Genomic DNA, 14,609 nt, shown 5'->3' with positions numbered 1-14,609 from the left:
TTATTTATATAACCTGTAAAGATATTTATAGTGCAATCCTATGTTTGTTTACTCAGAAGCAAGTCCCAATGTATTCAATGGGGCTTACTCAACCAGGGAAAACTGCAGCCTCAAGTGATAAGGAACTTGTTCTTTTAACAAGTCCTTTAAGTTGAGACCTTATCCCAGTCTGCGTCTGTGTTGAAATTGCTTTTTAATATGTTTTTAAACTTTTTCTTAAAAAAAATGTTTTAAAGCTTTTAAAAATGTTTTTAAAGATGTTTTGTTTTAATATATTTTAAAGTCTGTTTTTATGATTTTTAAAGTGTTTTTAGTGCTTTTGTTTGCTGCCCTGGGCTCCTACTGGGAGGAAGGGTGGGATATAAATAAAATAATAAAAATAAATAAATAAACTTCATTCATTTTTAAAAAAAATGAGTATTAGTTTCCTACATAATAAAAACTGTGGTAAACCCTGCCTAATTTCTTTAAAAATAGGGTTGGAGGGAGAGAGATTTACAACACAAACACAAGTCTGCACTTTACTCACAATCATGAAAGGGCGGGGTTGCAGCCAGAGCTTTGAAAAGTTACTTTAAACTACAACTCCCATCAGCCCCAGCCAGCATGGCCATTGGATTGGGCTGATGGGAGTTGTAGCTAGAGCATGATCTGTTTAAAAAAAAGTTGTGCAGGGGGGGTTACGTTTTGGTGTATATCTCGGGAATTAGACCACCTAGAAACTTTTTTTTTAATTGAAGCGGAGAGTCTAGAGAGTAAGGGGTGGTAGCCAGAGAGCCGGAGCCCCCCCCAAAACCAGAGACTCCAGCCGAAAACACACACACCGGGGCACACACACACACAAATCATCGTCACTCACCTCCACAGCTCTTCGCCATTCTGCCTTCCTTGCCCTGGCTTTTTCCTCCGGCGTCCATTTTTTCCTCTCAGAGTCAGACGCTAGCAGGCTCCCCCTGCCTATTCATCTCTTCTATCGTGCCTCCTAACACAGATCACGAGGGAAGAGACAGTCTGCGCAGAGGTCCAATCAGTGTGAGGCACATGTCTTGTGTTAACCAATCACAGCCAGGAGCTGACTTCCCCTTGTTCCCGCCCCCAAGTAACGTCCACCCTAACGTGGCAACGTTACAGTTGAAGCTGAAAAGTAGGGAAATTACTATTCGTTCCATTACTTGCCAAATGTAATGGAATTACCCACTCGTTATTTAAAATTGTAACTAATTACAAGTAACTCGTTAAAAATAACGAGTTACTTCCAAGCTCTGGAAGTAACTTCTCTTAAGCCACTAATTCGCACGGATAGGCCAAACCCAAATAGCCCTCAGCAGTATCTAGAGAGGCCTCTGAACCCATCAGATCTTACATGGCTCCAAAGACGCTATCTAGACCCGGATGAATTAGGAACACCAACAAAGTCAATTCCTATTTCACATATTGCAAGTCTCCCACAAGGTCCTTTTTTATCAAATGTCTGTACATTAATACCAGAGTCAATAGAAGTCCTTGAATCAAGCGATACAGAGACCTGACAGTCTCAATCAAATTTATTGCCCCAGGAGGTCATCTCCACTTTTTCTCTTCAAAGCCCCGATCGCCAAGATGAGACCTCCTTTGTAGCTGCCTTCAAGAAGCCCCTCAAACCTGCATCTTCTAATCTATCTTTCCTCTCGTGGAATATTGCAGGCTGGTACAACAAAGTGGATGACCCTGATTTCCTTCATTTTATATAATCATTTGATATTCTAACTTTTCAAGAAACTTGGATCCGAGACTCTAACATCCCCGTGTTGCAAGGCTTCAAAAGTTGGATTAAACCTGCAACAAGAAATGCTCCAAGGGGCCGAGGAAGTGGGGGCTTAGTAACATTTATAGCGACTTCTTTGGATGTGATGGTTACTCCCCCCTCTGAACCCTCCCCAGAATTTTGTTTAGCACTAATTGTTACGTTTTCTTCATGCCTTTCTATTATTTGTTTAAATGTTTATTTCCCCCCTGCTCCTCCCCAAATTGCCTCAGAAAGTTGGAATAATTTTGAAATATACTTGGAAAACCTTTTAATTAATTACCCGTCACACTTGCTATTAATTAGTGGGGATTTTAATGCAAGATTGGGTCAGAGTTACCCGCTCTTAGGCACCTTACCCGGCATCTCTCTTGATGACCATTCAGTTCTCCCACGACAATCCAGAGACAAATCCATAAACCAAAATGGAAAAGCACTATTTAAATTATTGCGTAAACAGCACTTAATTTGCTTCAACGGGACATATCTTGATTCGTCTCATGGAAGCTTCGCCTTCGTCTCAGCTAGAGGTGCCAGCGTTGTCGATTATTTCTTAGGATCTCCTACCTTGGTGCTTTTTATTAATGACTTGACAGTCTTAAGTAGAGTAGATAGCGACCATCTCCCAATTCGTCTATGCCTATCGCTTCCTGTCTCCTCACATAGGCCAGAAACTTTTAATCCTATTCTAGACACCCTCCTCGGGCCTCGACGTCTTAAATGGACACTAGATATCGAAATGTTAGTAAATCAATTCCTTCAATCAGATTCACTCTTAATCCTCCGTCAACAAGCGATCCTCTCTTCGGAGGATATCCTGACAATTTACGATCGTTCAGTTACGGCCATTAAACACCTAGTGTCTACTTCTATTCCCCTTAAATCTTCAAGGGGATTGAACTCGTGGTTCAATGGGGAATGTCGTGCCAAGAAAAGAGAGCTGACAGCCCAAATCAAAATCATGCGTCGATATCCATCAGACGATGTTATTCATAGTGTTTTATCACTAAAGAGGGCCTATAAAGGCCTCCTTAAAAAGAAAAAACAACTCTTTTTTGTAAATAACTGGAGGGACTTAGGCCTAGCCTTGCAACACAAGAAAGATCACCAATTTTGGAAATTGGTTCAGAGAGGATTTACTCAGAGCGACTTGGTACCCATTCCCCCAATCCTCCCTGATACCTGGGTGACACATTTTAGCGCCCTTTTTGCTCCAGCATCACTGACACAGTCCCGCCCACCAGCTATGAGCCCAGACTTGCCAATATGGCCTCCAGTCACTTGTGCCGTGGTAAGGGATTTGATTCTAACACTCCACTCAAATAAAGCTCCTGGGGAAGATATGCTGCCGCCTGAGATGTTTCTTGCAGAAATTACCTGGTGGACCCCACTGCTAGCAAATCTATTCACCCATATTAATAATACAGGAGACTTTCCCCGGGGCTGGTGCACTAGTATTATAGTACCAATTTATAAAAAGGGGGATCCAGCAGACCCCAGAAACTATAGACCTATTAGTCTCCTCGATGTCACAGCAAAATTATATGGGCGTTTCCTCCTAAATAAACTGTCAGAGTGGGATACTAAGTTTTCGATCATCCACCAGGAACAGGCGGGATTCCGAAAAGACAGGAGCACGATAGACCAAGTCTATATACTACAGCACTTAATATCTAAAGCCCAAAAAGGAAAATTCTCATCCCTTTACATAGCGTTTATAGACTTCGCTGCGGCATTTGACTGGGTGGACAGGGAGATTCTGTGGCACAAACTTGAGAAATCTAATATAGACAAAAGATTGGCTAGGCTAATTAGGTCCCTCCATCATTCTAATTGTTTAAGAGTACGCCTGGGTAGAAATGGAGCGCTATCACGTGAAATTCCATCCCTGAGAGGGGTGAAGTAGGGATGCATCTTGGCACCTTTTCTTTTTAATTTCTTTATTAATGACATAATCCCTACCCTATCCTCACTTAAGTTCTTCCCCCCATCAATTGGTAATAAAAAAATATCCGCGTTATTATACGCTGATGATTTGGCCCTTTTTTCTTTAAATAAGATTGGTTTAAATAGAATGTTAGCTCGCCTAGAGGAGTACTGTCGGATCAACAATCTTCTGATAAACCATCCAAAATCTAAAATCATGATCTGTAGAAAGAACAGGAAGATCAAAAGTACTTGGACCTTAAATGGTATCCCTCTAGAGCAGGTCCAGTCATTCAAATATCTCGGCATAATTCTGAACAATAACCTTTCCTGGAAACCCCAGGCAGAGGATATCAAATTAGCAAATGCCAGAATAACAGGACAATTAAAAAGGTTTTTTTATACTCGTGGCGGCCAGTTAATTCCCCCGATGATAAAAATCTTTAGTGCTAAAGCTCTACCCAAATTATTATATGGGACAGAAATTTGGGGCTATGCCCTTAAGTCAACCCTAGAACCCCTTCAAAATTTATTTCTTAAACAAATTTTGGGCCTTCCCCGAGGAACGCCTTCTGCCCATGTAAGGGCTGAAACGGGGCTTTACCCACTGTCAGGAAAAATGGATTGGGCGGCATTGAGGTTTTGGAGAAAAATTATACATCTTGATGAATCTTCAATCGTTAGATCATGCTGGCAAGAACAAATACAATCCGGAGGATGGGCCCAAATTACTCTAACATTAATCAATTCTTATAACCTCTCCCCCAGTAATCTCCAAACACTTCCCCCAAAGGATCTGAGCAATTGGATCTTTAATTTTCACGAGGTACAAGATAGGCTTCACATAGTAACATCTCCTTTTTCGAGATGGTTCCCTTCCTTTAAACCAAATCATGTAATCGCTTCCTATTTTACCATTCTTACTAACCCGAAGATACGGAAAGTTTACACTGAAATTAGATTTCAAACTATGAAAACAGCCCTCTTGGAGGGCAGATACAATGGGGTGCCGAGAAGTGAACATTATTGTATTTGTGGAAACAAGGAGATTGAGGATCTTGGTCATTATATTCTAAAATGTCCTTTATATAATGCTCCCAGACAAAAATTCCTATCCCCCTTTATTAATCCTCGAGCTGACCTTCCTCCTGATACCATAATAGCTGACTTGTTGGCAGATAATTATAGTACAGTTACCATGGCGGTAGCCAACTTTGCTCTCGCGGCTAAACATATTAGAGCCCTCCATGGTAAGACCGATCAGCAATGAACTTCACTCTGTTCTATAGTTTAGGCTTGTCAATATAATTGCATATTATATTATATTGTCCATTTTTATTATTGTATTCTATTTTCTGGAAATTTGTTGTGCTATGGCCTATGGCTAAATGCAAATAAATTGTTGTTGTTGTTGTTGACAAAGTGACCCATGATATTCAGACTAACAAGCTAGCTAAATGTGGGCTGGATGGAACAACTACCATGCTGATCCATAGTTGGCTACAGAATTATACTCAAAGAGTGCTTATCAATGGTTCTTCCTCAAACTGGGGGGAAGTAACAAGTGTAGATCCTGGTCTCAGTGCTCTTCAACATTTTTATTAATGACTTGGGTGAGGGGTTGCAGGGAATGCTTATCAAATTTGCAGATGATATGAAATTGGGAGGGATAGCTAATACCCTGAAAGACAGAAACAAAATTCAAAGTGATCTTGATAGGCTGGAGCACTGGGCTGAAAACAACGTAATGAAGTTTAACAGGGGTGTGTAAAGTTCTACACCTAGGAAAAAGAAATGAAATGGACAGTTATAAGATGAAGGTACTTGGCTCAGCAACACTACATGTGAGAAGGATCTTGGAATTGTTGATCACAAGCTGAATATGAGCCAACTGAGCCGCTGCCGGTTAGCATAGACAATACTGAGTGAGATGGACCAATGATCTGACTCAGTATAAGCGAGCTTCCAATGTTCCTAATGACATGTTAAGCATCCCAGGCAGTTTTGGCGATTAGTCAGAGCTTGGAAGATTACTTTTAAAAAGTCAGTTACAGTTACATGGCCCCCAAAAAGTAGTAATTACAGTTACAATTACAAAGTAATTGCTCTGAAAGTAACTGATTACTTTACTTTTACTCAAAAGTAATTGCTACAATTACATTTTAGTTACTTTTTTTCAAAAAAATTGCCTACAAGCTGCTGGCCTTGGCTGCTGCACATCTAAGTAGCCTAAAACAACATTAAAAATAAGCACACACACACAGAGGGTAGTAGAATAATTTTTTTTATCTGTAAGATTAACAGAATGGCATAACAGAATCTCACATCCCCTCACCCCACCCCCAGCAATGATGATGACCAGGAGAGAGACCTCGGGGTTGTGGTGGACAGCACGATGAAAATGTCGACCCAGTGTGCGGCAGCTGTGAAAAAGGCAAATTCCATGCTAGGGATAATTAGGAAAGGTATTGAAAATAAAACAGCCGATATCATAATGCCGTTGTATAAATCTATGGTGCGGCCGCATTTGGAATACTGTGTACAGTTCTGGTCACCTCATCTCAGAAAGGATATTATAGAGTTGGAAAAGGTTCAGAAGAGGGCAACCAGAATGATCAAGGGGATGGAGCGACTCCCTTACGAGGAAAGGTTGCAGCATTTGGGGCTTTTTAGTTTAGAGAAAAGGCGGGTCAGAGGAGACATGATAGAAGTGTATAAAATTATGCATGGCATTGAGAAAGTGGATAGAGAAAAGTTCTTCTCCCTCTCTCATAATACTAGAACTCGTGGACATTCAAAGAAGCTGAATGTTGGAAGATTCAGGACAGACAAAAGGAAGTACTTCTTTACTCAGCGCATAGTTAAACTATGGAATTTGCTCCCACAAGATGCAGTAACGGCCACCAGCTTGGATGGCTTTAAAAGAAGATTAGACAAATTCATGGAGGACAGGGCTATCAATGGCTACTAGCCATGATGGCTGTGCTCTGCCACCCTAGTCAGAGGCAGCATGCTTCTGAAAACCAGTTGCCGGAAGCCTCAGGAGGGGAGAGTGTTCTTGCACTCGGGTCCTGCTTGCGGGCTTCCCCCAGGCACCTGGTAGGCCACTGTGAGAACAGGATGCTGGACTAGATGGGCCACTGGCCTGATCCAGCAGGCTCTTCTTATGTTCTTATGTTCTTATGATACCCCAACACACATTTTTTGTATATATATATTGCATCCAGCTCTTTTCTCCTTCCACTCCTGTCAATTTTTAAACAATTGTTTTCTCCATGTCGTCTCACTCTCCACCTCCTCCCTCGTTGCCTCCTAAGCACCCATAGAGCATGAAGGAAGAACAACGCTGCACAGAAGTCCAATTTGAAGCACATGATTTTTATTCACAAATCAGAGAAGCAGAAGACTTCCCCTGCTCCCCCCCAAGTAATGCACAAAAGTAATGCTGGAAACATTACAATTACTCCTCAAAAGTAATGAAGTTACTACTCATTCTATTACCAGCAAAATGTAATGAAGTTACCCACTTGTTACTCAAAAAAGTAATAAATTACAAGTAATTCGTTAATTACGTGTAATGCCAGGTCTGTAGTACAAAAAACATCGCATATCCATGATATAATCTTGGATAGGCAAGCAGACCTGGCATGTATTACGGAGACCTGGCTGGATGAGGCCTCAGCTCCCATTCTTGAGGCCATGTGTCCGCCGGGTTTCCGTTATGCACAACAACCGAGGGTGGGAAGGCGGGGAGGGGGTGTGGCAGTCATCTATCGGGAGTCTCTAGTTTTTACCAGACCTCCTCTTCATAGGACTAAGTTTGTTGACTGCATGAACTGGAGGTTGGGCCCGAAGGGCAGTTTGGGGATCCTACTTGTGTACCGCCCACCCCGCTGCACAGCAGACTCCCTGGCCGAGGTGCTAGAGGTGGTCTCGGCTGTACATGCGTTGTCCCCAGAGCTGTTAATTCTCGGGGACTTCAACGTACATGCTGAGGCCACTCTCATAGGAGCCCCTCGGGATTTCCTGGAAACCATGGCTTCCTGGGAACTGCACCTTAGTAATATTGGGCCCACCCATGTAGCCGGTCATGCTCTCGACCTTATATTTGTCCTGGGAGGGGAGGGAAGTGTTCTGAAGTTGGGGGTGGCTTCTTCCACCCCTGTGTCATGGTCAGACCACTATCTGGTAAATATAGACTTCTCGATACCACACACCCTCTGTAGGGGAAAAGGACCTATTAGAATGGACCGCCCCAGACGCCTAATGGATCCAGAAGGATTCCTGACTGCGCTTGGGGAATTGGAACCTGCTGAAGGCCGCACGGTCGATACCCTGGTGATGGAGTGGAATGAGGGGATCACCAGGGCTCTGGACCGCGTGGCGCCGAAACGTCCTCTCCCCCTGAATAGAACTCAGTTAGCACCTTGGTATACTCCACGGTTGCGAAATCTGAGACAGGAGGTGAGACGACTAGAACGCTGGTGGCAGAAATCCCGTTCCGAAGATGTCCGGACACAGGTTAGAGCAGCAGTAACTGCCTACCAAGTGGCAATAAAGGCAGAAAAGAAGAGGTTCTTTGCTGCCTCTATTGCGTCCGCAGAGTGCTGTCCCAGGAGGTTGTTCCAAGTGGTCCGAAGCCTGGTCGGTCCAGTTGCTCAGGAACCCTTGGAACAGTCTAAGGCCTCCTGTGACAAATTAGCAAAGCACTTTGCCGACAAAATCGAACATTTATGGAGCTCGATTCCGTACGCTGTGGATACAGTAAATGAAACAGAGTTGGCCAGTTGCAACCTGGTCAAATGGGATCGGTTTTGACCTCTTCCTTCTGAGGATGTGGACAAGGTGCTCTCGACTGTGAAGCCTACCACCTGTCTAGCTGATCCTTGCCCATCGTGGCTCCTTGTGAGCTGCAAAGAGAAATTGGGCGAGGGGATTAAGGCGGTGGTCAATGCATCCTTGGAGGAGGGTGTAATGCCATTAGCACTCAAGGAGGCAATTGTAAAGCCCATCTTGAAGAAGTCCTCCTTGGATCCCCAAGTTTTGAATAACTTTCGCCCAATTTCGAATCTACCATTCCTGGGCAAGATCATTGAGCGAGTGGTGGCTAATCAGTTGTCGACACACTTGGATGAAACGGATTATTTGGATCCATACCAATCGGGTTTCAGGACTGGACATGGAAATGAAACAGCATTGGTCGCTCTGGTTGATGATATGAGGAGGGCATTAGATAGGGGAGAATTCACCTTTCTTGTCCTCCTCGATCTCTCAGCGGCTTTTGATACTGTCGACCACAGTATCCTTTTACATCGCCTGGAGGAATCGGGAATAGGAGGCACTGTACTACGGTGGTTCCATTCCTTTCTTTCCGACAGGCATCAACAGGTAGCATTGGGGGAGGAGGTTTCAGACCCTTGGCCTCTCAATTGTGGTGTGCCACAGGGCTCTATCCTCTCTCCCATGCTATTTAATATCCATATGAAGCCGCTGGGGACAATCATCAGGAGATTGGGCTGCAGTGTCACCAATATGCGGATGACACTCAGCTCTATCTCTCGTTTAAATCTTCACCAGAGTCAGCTGTGGAGACCATGTCCAAGTGCCTGGAATCCGTGAGTGGATGGATGGGAAGGAACAGGCTGAAGTTGAATCCTGATAAGACTGAGGTGCTACTCGTAGGAGACAAGGGAAGGTTGGGAGATGTTGACCTGGTGTTCGACGGGGTGAAATTGCCCCTGAAGGACCAGGTCCGCAGCCTTGGGGTTGTTCTTGATTCCAAGCTGTCCATGGAGGCTCAGATTTCGGCAGTGAGCCGGACAGCTTGGTATCAATTACACCTCATTCGTAGACTGCAGCCCTACCTTCCTGCTCATCAGCTCCCACTGGTGGTACATGCCCTGGTCACCTCTCGGTTGGATTACTGTAATGCGCTCTACGTGGGGTTACCCTTGAAAACGGTCCAGAAATTACAACTTATACAAAATGCTGCGGCTCGACTACTTACAAACTGTCGCCGCCGGGAACACATCACTCCAGTGTTGTTCGACCTACACTGGCTTCCAGTTATTTCCGGGCCCAATTCAAGGTGTTGGTATTAACCTTTAAATCCCTATACGGTCTCGGCCCAGTTTACCTGATGGAGTGCCACCAACCATGCCGCCCAACAAGATCAGCCACTCAGGACCTTCTCTCAATCCCGCCAACTAAAACAGCTAGGTTGGCGGGGACAAGAGAGAGGGCATTTTCAGTGGCGGCCCCCACTCTCTGGAACTCCCTCCCGTATGACCTTCGGCATGCCCCTTCCCTGAATGTATTCCGCCAAGCTTTGAAGACCTGGCTCTTCAGACAGGCCTTTGGGACTTACAGGGAGGGTTAAATTTTTACGACCAATAGCCTACTACTCTGTACTGGAATTGTTTTATTGTTTTATTGTTATATTGTATTTTATGATGTATTTTATTATGATGTAATGTATTGTTGTTAAATTGTACGTCGCCTAGAGTGGCCTTTGGCCAGATAGGTGACCCACAAATTAAATTATTATTATTGTAACTAGTTACTTCCAAGCTCTGCCATTAGTTACAGTAGGGCATGAAGGCAGCCTCTTTGGGTTACCGCCCAGATCCTTACAGAAAGACTCATCCTTTCTCGCCTCTTCCTCTGTCCCCACTATGACATGAAAATATTTACATTGGTGTTTTTTAATCTTCACATTTTGTCCTTTACAAATAATTAATATTAATCCAGTATGAGCCTTTGCTGGTAGAATGCTGACTCTGCCCAGAGATATCTTTTTAAATTTAGCACCTGTGTGCCTCTGTGAGACAGGGAGAATTAAATGAAAAGGAGCAATCTGGGGTGATCTGTCAGCTGTGTAGCATAGAGGCAGAACACATATCTGCTCCTCTGATGGGACCAGATCTTTCTTGTGCTGTCGCTAAGCATTTATTTTAGATGCTCTGCTCTACTGTGTTGGGCTCCTATTTATACACTCTTCTTCAATCCCTTTGCTCAGCACGATAAAAGAAGAGGTCGAGGAAGGACATCACATGTGCTTCCATGTCTCAAACTGATGAGGATAAAGGACAGTGTTAACTGGAACAAGCAGGCTAATTTCTGCTACTCTTACATAGGCTGTAAGAAGAAGAGCCCTGCTGGATCAGGCCAAAGGCCCATCTTACAGTGGCCAACCAGACTCAAGCAGAACCTGAACTGTAAATGATGCAAATTGGAGCTGGGGAGGCTATGGCCCTCCAGCTGTCATTGGTCTATGTCAGGGATCCCAGGTTCCTCTGCCTCACTTTGCATAAATACAGGCTTCCTTAATTTTCCAGCTGCCATCAATTCATTCAATAATGCTTGCAAAACCTCCTAGTATCGTGCATAGTAGGCTTCAGAGACAGGATAAACCTTAAACTAAGACTATAGGTTTATTAAAGGGATACTATTTCCATCAGGGTATACTGATACTTGCTAACAGTTTCTAAAGACCCAAGAGATGCCGTTGCTGACACCAGCCTCGAAGTGGTACCACTTCGTAAGGAATTAATGTTCACTATTTGTGATAAATACTGGTTTGGGTTTTTTTCTGCAAAAATATTGATATTAATGTTGATGTTTTTAAAAATATCATTCTTCATAGATTTTTAAAATGATTTTTAATATCATTATTAATATGAATATTTTTAGGTGGTGCTGAAAACCACTAGAAAAAAAACCTGATCCGCGAGGGGGGGAAAAGTGAATAAAATTAATTCAAATGTTGCAAAATTCAATCTCATCCCTACTTCCAACTGACTGGAACTTCCAGCCAATCCCAGACCAATCAGAAGGAATTTACCTGATCCAGGCCCCACCTAATACATTCTCAAAGTGATCATGCCTCCCTCCTCTCAGAACCTGTCATCAAGCTGCCACCGCTAAGCAGCCTTGTAACAACGTAACAACACAAGGCCTCATGACAGTCACAGGGGTCACGGAATATATATTTTTTGTTCTAAACAGAAACTAAACAGACATATATACAGCATTTCTCCACAGCCTACAACTCCCATCATCTCTATCCATTGGCTACACTGGCTGGAGCTGATGGTAGCTGGAGCCCAACAACATCTGAGGGGCCACAGCTTCCCCATCCCTAATGTAAATCATCATCATCATTTTTAAACTACCATCCCACCGTTCCTCCCAAACAAACAAAAAAATACTAAAAAATCTTAAGAACGTCTCAAAAACAAAATATCTTAAAAACATTTTAAAAATAAAACATCTTAAAAACATCTTTTAAAAAAAATCTTTCAAAACATCTTAAAAAGCAATTTCAAAACAGACACAAACTGGGATAAGGTCTCTACTTAAAAGGCTTGTTGAAAGAGGAAGGTCTTCAGTAGGTGCTAAAAAGATAACAGAGATGGTGCCTGTCTAATATTTAAGGGGAGGGAATTCCAAAGGGGTAGGTGCCACAACACTAAAGTTCCGCATCCTATGTTGTGTGGAATGGACCTCCTGATAAAATGGTATCTGCAGGAGGCCCTCACCTGCAGAGTGCAGTGACTGACTGGGTAAAGGGTGAGACAATCTTTCAGGTATCCTAGTCCCGAACTGTATTGGGTTTGTACACCAAAACCAGCTCCTTGAACTTGGCCCAGCAGCTAATGGGTGCCAGGTTTATGTATTCCTGTGCTTGCTTGTGATAACGGACTGGATGAGGTCCAATAACCTGAAGCTTAATCCAGACAAGACTGAGATAGATGCTGAGGGAGGCTTGGAGGGCGGTGACAAGGGAGAGGGCCTTTTCAGTTATGGCTTGCCTCTGTGGAATGTGCTTCCCAGTGTGGTCCACCTGACACCATCATGGACATCTTTTCAGTGCCTGGTAAAGACTTATATAGTATGCTGCCAAACATTTCTGTGGCTGTTTGGGGGTGGTTCTTCTTTTATTATTTTGTTTTATGGTATGATAGATTTATTTTGGTTTTTAATTTTGGTGTAAGTCACTTTGAGACCTTTGGGTAACAAGCAACTAATAAATCTATTTAATTACCATCATCATCATCCATGTGTGTACACATGTTCAACTCCTGCACCAAGGTGACCCACACTATGCATCAAGGTACTATAAATAGATTCCTCAGAATACTACTACTACCACCACCACTACTATCTCCTCCTCCTCCTCCTCCTCTAGGAGTCGTGCCAGTATAGGAGAGATAAAATGAAACACTTCTTCACACAGCACATAATTAAATTATGGAATCCACAGCCATTAGATGTGGCAATGGCTACCGACTTAGACAATTTTAAAAGGGTTGCATATATTCACAGAGAAGGCTATCAATGCCTGCTACCAGTAGGGATGTAAGAAAGCATTGTGTTCTATTCCACCTTGTATTCGCTACATGCAGCACTGTTTCTATTCTGCTGCAATTTGTCTTCCACCACAAACCACATTATTTGTCTCACTGTCGACTTCCGGGAAGGGTGACTTAGCCTGTGCCTGCTTTTGAGACGGGCTCCTGCCTCAAAAGAAGCTTATTCAGATATATCAGTCAGATTTTTTCTTTTTTTTGACTGATTAAACTTCTCCCGGGTAGGGAGAAACGAAGAGATTAACCTCAAAGCCTATTTTTGTTGGGACGACCAGATCTCATTAATTTATGGGACGAGGTCCAGCCGACGAAGGTGGGACGGATTTTTAACAACAAGCTCTATCTGGAAAAGCGAACGTTCATCTTATCTTCTAAGAGAGAACGCACTAACAGGCAAGCACCCTTCTTTCTATATTTTTCTTTTACTTGACTTAAATTGTTGCTGTTTAAAAGAGATTTGCCAGATTGATCGGTTTTTGACATCTCACTGGGGAGCCATAACTTCTCTCTGCTACTCACTAATTAATAGCTTATCTCTGTTTTTGTTGCAAAAAGCTGTCCTGGATTTGCATTCTAAAGATATACACTGAAGAGGGATTTCTATTCCAGATTTTTATTTTGAAGAATATTATATTGCCTGAGACTACTCTCTTTTTGGTCTATTTTATTTTGACGAATCTGTTTTCTGACGACCGCCATTAATTGTTTCGATCCTGGGAACTGCATTTTGTTTACTTAAACATGGAGAGATAAGGCTGTCTGCTCTGTTTATACTGTGATGTCACCAAGTTTGGAGTATTAACCCAATTGTTGCTGAAATAAGAAGTGGTTTTCCTATATTTTTCTTTTAAAATGGCAATTAAGAAAGTGGCTGAGAAGCTGGAAATAACTATGTTTCAGAAAATAATGGATGAGATTGAGATAACGAAACAAAACCTGCGACAGGGTTGTAAGGAGCTGAAAATTGAATTGAGTAAAATGAAGCAGGAGATTAAAGATATAGGGGTCCCTGTGAGAGAGGTGACCCTGGAAGGGGTCCCTGTGAGAGAGGAGACCCCGGAGATTGGAACAAACGTGGAACAGGAAAAAGATTTGGAGTCTATGGACTTTAGAAACAAAATTTATTGTTTGGAGACACAGGAGATTAAAGACATAGGGGTTCTTGTGAGAGAGGAGACCCTGGAGACTGGAACAGGGGTCCCTGTGAGAGAGGAGACCCTGGAGACTGGAACAGGGGTCCCTGTGAGAGAGGAGATCCCGGAGATTGGAACAAACGTGGAACAGGAACAAGACTTGGAGTCTATGGACTTTAGAAATAAAATCTATTGTTTGGAACTCAATGTTATCTCTGAAGAAATTAATGAAGATTCTAGAGATAAAGTTATCAATGGCATGGATAATCTTCTGGACTGGAATGATGTGATGGAGCCCAATATAGAGAAAATCTATGGAATTAACTGCAGCCATGTGACAATGGAAAAACTTTCAAGAGATGACCCAGTGTATTTTGAAAAAAAGAACAGAGATAT

Source organism: Rhineura floridana, chromosome 2 (genome assembly GCF_030035675.1).
Source record: "Rhineura floridana isolate rRhiFlo1 chromosome 2, rRhiFlo1.hap2, whole genome shotgun sequence".
Taxonomy (NCBI): Eukaryota; Metazoa; Chordata; class Lepidosauria; order Squamata; family Rhineuridae; genus Rhineura; species Rhineura floridana.
This window is presented reverse-complemented; position numbering follows the sequence as displayed.